We start from the raw sequence: 8845 nt of genomic DNA, 5'->3' as shown, positions 1-8845 counted from the left end.
GAGCAATGTGTTTGCTGCAGAGGGATTAAACAGCTGAAGAAAACAGCCCAGCAGAAAGTGGCAGGGGCAGCTCCTGGGAGAAGATATCTGCCAGGAGGAATGTGTTGTTGGCAGCTTCAGCCACTGAAGGTCTGTTTTCCCTCTGATGCAGAGCTTCTTTCCCCGACAGCCTTTGCTCAGTAATGAGGATGGTAATTGTTATTTATTGGACAAGGATTTCAGCAGTCACAAGTGATTTTGAGAGACTTTGTCTTGGGTTTTCAAAAAGTGATGCACACTTTCCTCTTAAAAACAAACCAAACCACTCTGTGGCCTTCTTTCATGGATTTTTAAGGTGAGCATCCTCCAAATCAAAATGTCTCAACTCATGCTTTTTGAAAATCAGTTACTACAGATGGATTTCTAAAGAGCAAGTGATGGCTAAGTCTGTTTCTAATAACATGTCTGAAGCCCCAAGAACATGAATTATGCTGTACATTGTGTGTTGCATGATTAGGATTTAAACTAAGGAGGAAAGGATCCTAATGGGAAACAGTGCTAAGAGGAGGTTACAAGCAGACACAAATACAGGCAGGCAGTCTGGTAAGTGGGCTCAAGGGAGATTTGTAAACACAGACTTTTGGTATCCAGTACCTTGAAATTGTGTCATTTGCAAATACTGGGTGCTGAATTGATGGGAACAGTTAAACAAGGGTCTGGCACAACTTATTCTGTTCTGAGTTTTGGGGGAAATTCAAGTCTGCACAGTGGCCAGATCATGGGGCCTGAATCCCCAACCCCAATCTCCTGCAAGCTTCCAGGGCTGGGCATTGCTGCTTGGGAGCCCTGAGGTTTTCTACCCAGCCTTCCCCCTCTAGCTGCACTGGCAGGCCTGGCCAGAGGCAAGGAGAGAAGGGTTCTAAAGGGCTGGCTGAAGTTCTAAAGGCTGGCCAGCTAAAGGGCTGGCAGCTGTTTGAGATTCACAGAATTCACAGAATGACTGGGTTGGAAGAGACCTCCAGGATCACTGAGTCCAACCCAGCTCCAACACCTCAACTAAACCCTGGCACCCAGTGCCACATCCAGGCTTTGTTAAACACATCCAGGGATGGTGATTCCACCACGTCCCTGGGCAGCCATTCCAGAACTTTACCACCCTTTCTGTAAAAAACTTTTTTCTGATATCCAACCTATATTTCTCTTGGCACAGCTTGTGTCCTCTGGTTCTGTCAGTGCTGCCTGGAGGAAGAGACCAACCCCACCTGACTGCAACCACCTTTCAGGGAGCTGTAGAGAGTGATGAGGTCACCCCTGAGTCTCCTTTTCTTCAGGCTAAACAACCCCAGCTTATGGGGTTCCCCCAGAGATGTGGGATTCTACCTTCTTCCTGAGCCCTGTGAATCCAGCCAGAGCTCATCTTCTTGCCATGGTAGTACTTTCCTGACTTTATTACAGGGAATAATCAATGGTAGAGCATGATGATAATGGGTTAATCAGATGAGAAATTATTCACACATTTCTTCATTTGGGAAATGAAGCACTTCTGTGAAGACTTTTAGTTTCCCAGACTCTCTTTCACATGACTCAGAAAGGCATAATATTGGAATCATACCATTAATTTTGCATTGCTTTGTTCTATATTTCTGTATTTGGGGTTTTAGGTACTGATTTCTTCCTCAGCAGCTTTTAAGCATTTTTTAAGTGTAGTGAAAATGTTACTCTTTGCAGTGTGACAAATGCAAAAGAAGCATCTTCAGATTTCAAGCTCTATTTGGTATCTCTCTGTGATGTGCCACATCCAGAAATAATGAGAAACTCTGCATCAGAGATGCTGGAAAATGAGCAAAAGAAATGAGAGAAAACCAGAACAGAGAGCAGCCAAATGACTCATTGGAAGAGCCCCAGCTTGGCTCTTCTGCTCATTTGCAGGCAGAGGAAGGAGACTTGTCTGCTGAGTCCAAGGCAAGGCTGCCTCATCTGGGCACCTTTCAAACCACCTCCAGACCTCTAAGTCTAAGAACTAAGTCTAAGAACTAAGTCTAAGTCTAAGAACTTCTCTAAGTTTCTTTCCTTTTGATGAAATGTCAATGTTTAGGGAATTGTCAGAGTGTTATGTAGAGATGTTATAAGCTTCAGTCTAACCTTCAGTGGGTTAGACCTCCCTCAGCCCTAAGTGGATGGAGGCTTTCTCCTAGTTCCTAGTGGAGTTCTCAAAGCTGCCTTCAAAAGTGCTGTAGGGGCACTGTCTTAAGCTGACTGGACAGAGGAGACAGTAGGATCCCATCTGGAAATGATGTGTCTGCATGGGGATTTTGATCAACTTGGTCCAGTGGAAGGTGTCCCTGCCCATGGAAGGGGGTGGAACAAGATGAGCTTTAAGGTCCCTTCCAACCCAAAGCATGCTGGCATTCTGTGACCTTCCTCTCAGACCAGAAGTGGTGGCAGGATGGCATGTGAAACTTCCATCAGCTGAAATCATTAAAGGACTCAGCTCTGCATGGGCACAGCATGAGCCATTTACAGTTGAAAATGTGTTGAGGGTAGTAATGTAGGACAGATTTCTTTTTTCCAAATGGTGCAATTCATTGGGGAATTTGTCCATCACCTATCTAAGGAAGATCCAAGCAGCTTGTGAATTGTTAAAGAGTTTTGTTCTGGTATATCTAATCTATTTTCTAACTGAATACTTTGATTGCAACCTCCATAGTCAGAGTAATGTGATTCACTCTTCTTGGCCTGGTTTCCTAAGAAGGTGAGTCTTGTCCATATTTCTGTATTCTCTCAGTGATATGTTTTACTACCTTTTTTTTTTTGGTTTGGTTTGGTTTGGTCTTTTTTTTTTTGCTTGCTTTTTTTTTTCTCTAGGTCCAGCAAAAAATAGAAAGGAGGGAAATTTGTAGGAAGTTGATTGTCTTCCTTATAGGTTTTCTGACAATTGCAGCTGGGAAGAGTCCCATATCAGGCCCTCTTGCAGTAAAATAGCTATAATATTTAAACCACTAAAAGCATGTCAGACCATATTTCTGTTATTACAGAGAAAGTCTATTTCCCCCTTGCTGACACCGCCTGTCCCAAATCTGGGGTATAGGGAGTAAGTGCTAATATCATTCTCCTGGGGTTTCCAAGGTAGCAGTAATTCCACACTTGAATGCACAGACTGTTCAGTGGAAGGCTAAGTGATTATTGGAATGAGTCAATGAGATTACTGCTGCTGAAAACCAGGGAACTGGTGTTGTGAATATAATAAAAGAGGATGATGAATGATGTTCTGTTTTAAAAAGTGTGCTCCCAAACCCCAGATTCATGTGTACTCATTTGGGATCCCTACATTAAAATGTCTTCTCCATAGGCTTGTAAAGCCTGGGGTCAGCCCTGCTGAAACAGGGTATTTCTCAGCCTTTGGGGGGTATAAACACCTTGGAGTTTATCCCCTGTGATGATGAACCACCAGAGCTTCCCAAAAGCTTCCACTGGCAACTTCCCCCTTCCAGTCTGGAGCCCAGCTTCTTGCAGATGAATTTGTCAGGCTTGCAGGTATTAACACTGCAGTCTAATGGGGTGGTGAGCCCAATTCTGGGAACTGCTGTGCTGGTTTTGGATGTGGCTGTCACCCAGGTGGGGTTTGTCCTCTTTCCCACGGTGATAAATGAGCTTTGAATTCCCAACAAAGGTATCCCTGGATGTAGGATATAATTCTATTCAAAGTTTGTATTTTATGGTGATTTTCTTGGAGTGTCTTAAAGTTTGTCTCTGGAGGTGTGTGTCTCTCTTTATTTTTTCAGACACTCATAAAAATCTGATCAATCTGTTACTGTCCACTACTGGGAGTGTCAGGTTGGAGGCAGAACACCTCATTTACAAAGAAAACTGTTCCAAATCTCTTCTGGGAATAGGGGAAACCCCTGAAATTAAGGGCTGCTTTGCCTGTCTGCTGTGAGGAAGCTGTTTGGCACCACTGTGGTCTCCCCCTCACCACTTAGGGGTATCCTTCAAGAGGAGGATCTATAATAAAACTTGACAAAATGGTGGAAATATGATCCACTCCTCAGTGTGATTAAGGCCAGCAGTCATTATGTGGAACATTTGCTCTTGCCTTGTATGCAGCTCTACACTACAGTGCAACTATTTATGGGCCTGGCTCCAATGGGATTTATGGAAAGCAAAATCCTCCCAGTGGATTCGATTACAGCCTGCCAACACTGCAAATGCTGCAGCAAATTGCAACTGCTGCAAAATGAGCTTTCCACAAGGGCTGCCTGACACGTGTCCTGCTAGCAAGAAATTCCCCAGCCATGAGGAGATGGAGTTAAATGGCTCCTCACAGTCCTGCTCTTTTTTCCCTTCTTAAGGCTTACGAGTTGGTTTTAGTGCTGCCTGTGTGCCTTCTCCATTTCTGTCTGTCTTCCTTGACACAGAGCAAGCAGAGCAGTGTACTGTCATACCCATGGCCAGTCATTAGAGGGTCTATTGTACTTTTTTGGCCAAATTTATCATCTTTCACCCTCTGGGAAAATGAAGGCATTGCAGGGCATCTGAGGGTGAAGGGTGGCTGCAAGTTGTCCTGTCCAGAAAAGAGGGTGGCAAAACCAAATGGCTTTTGTGACTCTGAAGTTGAGGGATACATGAAAAAGAACTTTATTGTCTCCTTTCCTTGCTGCTGGTACTCTTAGCATCCAGAAGGTCCAAATACTGGGAATGGGGTTGTTCTTGGGAGGTCCTGACTTCCTTCCTGTAAGCTGAAGGAGGGTTCAGGTTTCCTTGATTAAGGAAGGAAGGGTTCAGTTTCCTTGTGTTTCCTTGGTTTTGCCTTCCCTCTCACACTGCGTTTTGCCTTCCCCTTGCTGTGCTGCTGTACACTGGATTTGTGAAATGATCCAAAGTAAAAGCTACCACCCTTGCTCCCCAAAAGTGGCAGCATGGAGACAGAAACAAGTGGGTGACTGAGGTAGGGAGAGAGGTAAAGCAGAAGTGTCAGCAGCAGAAGGGAGTGGCAGGGACCACCATGCTAAGGGTGACAGCTGGCTTGGGGAACACTTGGGAATACAAAGCTTTGTGGGTGAGGCAATAGCAGACTGTCTTGAATCAGCAGCTCTATTGAGAATTTTTGTTTTGTTCTGCTTTTGAGGGAGTGGGTTTGATACTGACCCAGGAAAAATCCTGCAGGATTCAAAGATACACCAGTTCTCTCTGGATCTCAGAGCTACCATGCATTGTACCTACCCAGGAGACAGAGATCTTTGTGCTCATCCCCTGTTTGAAAGGTTAATTGTGCCAGTGGGGTGGCATGAGGGTGAAGGGCAATGCTCATCCCCAGACTCCAGATGCCATGTTTGCAGTAGTGCCAGCAGCCTTTATGGGCTTGCAGAGCATTCCCCAAGCCAAGCAAAATCCCTGATCCTTCCTCCAGAGCTGGGAAGGAGCTCTCTGAAGCCCAGCTGGTATGTTGTGATATATTGTAATCTTTGGCAAAGACAGGGAGTGTAGAAGGAATGTACATTTGTCCTAAAGGGAGAGTGCTGATGTATGTTTCCAGTTCATGGTAAGGGGATGTTTGATCAGTGGCATTCTCACTCTTGGAAGAGTTTGCTTGTTCTTTTAAAAACCCACAACCAAACCCTCTCCCCACCCCCAACCCAAACAAATAATAAAAAAAAAGAAGCAACAAAAATCTACCTGTCAGATATTGCTGGGATCCAACCAAGACTTGGTTTTAAGGTCAGGCACAAAGAAGTTTATTAGCTATATCTGAAATTTGACCAACTGTTTGAAGTTAAATAATTCCCCTGACTCCTGTGTTCAGCTGTTGCAGAGGGGCTGGATCCTAAACTGCCCTCAATCAGTTGCAGCTCCAGAACTGGCCCACATAAAGGTAAAAAATACCTTTTGCCAAGGCAAGCAGCAGCTGAAGGGGGACCAAGGTTGCTCTGATCAATCCCTTGCTATCCACTACTGGGAGTGTCACATAGAGGTGGCACACCTCATTTACAGAGAAAACTGTTCCAAATCTCTTCTGGGAATAGGGGAAACCCCTGCAATTAAGGGCTGCTTTGCCTGTCCCCTGTGAGGAAGCTCTTTGGCACCACTGTGCCAAACTCTGTACCAAAATTCCAGCCTGTTGGGCAGAGAGATAGCACTGGAAGCCCATTTACAGGAGTTTCAGCTCTACCTTAGCTGGGTTTTCCCCTTGACAAATACCCCAGTGGTGAGCCTTGGTAGCCTTACACATATATCCAGTTGGATTTTCTTGATGCTCTTGCCCTTCTGGGATGTCCCAGTCCCTCTGGCATTCTAAGGGGAGGTATGTTTGGTGCAGCAGACTTCAGAGTGAAGGGCAACCTGTGGAAAAGGGACTATTTGGCTCTCTATTTCCTATTTCACCCCAGCTGTACAGAGAGATCCCCCTGAAAACCTGAAACAAAGCATGCCTGAGACTCTCCCACACTCCTTAAGTCCCAGTTCCCTTGCTTTGTGCTTCTCTGTCCTCATGAACCACCAAAGCAGGGGGATTGCCTGGGAATTCCAAGGCAAGCAGCAGCTGAAGGGGGACCAAGGTTGCTCTGATCAATCCCTTGCTGTCCACTACTGGGAGTGTCACATAGAGGTGGAACATCTCATTTACAGAGAAAACTGTTCCAAATCTCTTCTGGGAATAGGGGAAACCCCTGCAATGAAGGGCTGCTTTGCCTGTCCCCAGTGAGGAAGCTGTTTGGCACCACTGTGCCAAACTCTGTACCAAAATTCTGGCCTGTTGGGCAGAGAGATAGCACTGCAAGCCCATTTACAGGAGTTTCAGCTCTACCTTAGCTGGGTTCTTCCCTTGACAAATACCCCAGTGGTGAGCCTTGGTAGCCTTACACATATATCCAGTTGGATTTTCTTGATGCTCTTGCCCTTCTGGGATGTCCCAGTCCCTCTGGCATTCTAAGGGGAAGTATGTTTGGTGCAGCAGACTTCAGAGTGAAGGACAACCTGTGGAAAAGGGACTATTTGGCTCTCTATTCCCTGCAGGCTGGGAGTTGGTGGCAGGGCTTGTGTAATGTCTGTAAAGCTGATGTGGGGAGATAAAGTATTGTCACTCAGTATGTGCAGGTTTCCTTGATAACCTGAGCATGAGCTGTCCTCCCCTATGGGAAGCTTGTGTGGCTTCAGGCAGGACTGGGAAAGATTTCCTAATTGTTTTTTTCTTTTTCCCAGGGGTGTATATGACTCAGAGACCGTGCATTTCAGAAGGGCTTTCCTGATTCTCACACGTCTCATCCCACACAGTGCACAAATACAGTACACAGATACAGCCTCTCTCGTGTGGGCTTTTTTGTGAGTGCCTTTCCCAGGAGCCGAACCCGAGCTCTCCCGAGGTAGGAGCGAGCAGCTGAGGAGTGCGGTGTGTGCTACAAGTGACAGGGTGGCCGCTGCTGTCAGGCTGCATTGCCACCTGCTGGGGACACCAACGCCCTTCTGCGAGGGGTCCCCTGGGGCATTCACACCCTCTGAACAGAGACATAATTCTCTCTCCTAAGATTTTTCTTGGGGAAGGTAGTGAGAACCTCAGAGATAAGGGAAAACAATTCTTATCTCTATTCACTACTCTTGTTGTTTTGCACATGTAGAATGTGCAAAGCTGTGTCTGACTGTCTGGAGACAGTCACGGATTTTTCTTTAGTATATTTTTAGTATGGAATTTAGTATAGCATTAGTGTAATATAATATAGCTTAATAAACCATTTATTCAGCCTTTCTGAATCATGGAGCACATTATTCCCTACACTGGGGTTGGCCTGCATTGATAGTCCACAGGCTAGCACCCTACAGGGGTGGGTCTGGCTGGGCTCCAGCCTTTTTCCTCAGGTGCTTATTTTGAGCTGATCTGCTGCCTCTTGGTTTGCTGGAGTTTGTCTTCAGGCACGAATAACGAGCAAGTTGTAACTTGGGGGTTCAGGTTTCTTTCACAGGTGCAGCCAAAGGAATGCAGGGGACACTTTTGCCAAAGGATTTGGACCTTCTGGGCAGGAACAGGTGAGGAACCTGTGTTGTTCTTCTCAATGTGAAAAAAGTAATATGTATTTTAAAAAAGCCCCAAAACTCTTGCTACAAGTTATCTGTATGTGCTGGGAACTGGCCTGGAGCAGGACTTCTGGACTTGTTGGGATCCAGACATGTTCCCTTGGGTGTTGCCATTAAAGAATCCCACTCAGATTTGGCCAAGCTATTACACTGAGGTGCAAAAACAGGGACAAAAAAAAAAAAAAAAAAAAGGGGAATTAAGAAAGATTAGATAGTGGTGCAGGGAGGTCTGGCTGGATAACTCAGGTAAGCCAGCAGCTTTGGGGCCCACTGGCTGCTTCTCCCAGAGCTGCTTTTGTGTACTGGATGTGGGATGTGCCACCCTTACTCTCCACCTGGCTCAGCTCCAAGCCTGTCAGGTAGAAGCAGTCAGTTCTGGGGCAGGTCAATGAGCTGGAGTTTGTGGAGGCTGAGATCTCTTCTGCTGTGCTTTTCCCCTATTAACTCTAGGAGAGCATCTGCCAAGACAAGCCAGCAGCCTGCTCCAAAGTGGTTTCAAAGGGTGCATCAAATCCCTGCAGTGGGAGTTCATAAATGGATTTATCAGCTCAGTGTGTCTGACTGCTAAGGCCACAGGGGCTGAGGACAGCTCATGGCAGGATTTTTTGGCAAAATCTTTAAATAATGTTAGTCACTGATTTAGTGTCCGTGCTGATAGCTGTTAGTGGGCATTTAAAAAGTTAATATGTAGGAATGAGAAATGAAGTAATTCAGGCAGACACAGCACTATCTGTTGCTCTCTTGCACTGCCTCTCTGTCACATCTTTGATAGCTGAGGCTGCTGTCAGCTCCTGAGAGCTGAAAC

This window comes from Agelaius tricolor, unplaced genomic scaffold (assembly GCF_023055355.1).
Source record: "Agelaius tricolor isolate 1412-34295 unplaced genomic scaffold, bAgeTri1.0.p SCAF_10, whole genome shotgun sequence".
Taxonomy (NCBI): domain Eukaryota; kingdom Metazoa; phylum Chordata; class Aves; order Passeriformes; family Icteridae; genus Agelaius; species Agelaius tricolor.
The sequence above is the reverse complement of the archived record's forward strand: the minus strand, read 5'-3'. Positions refer to the sequence as shown.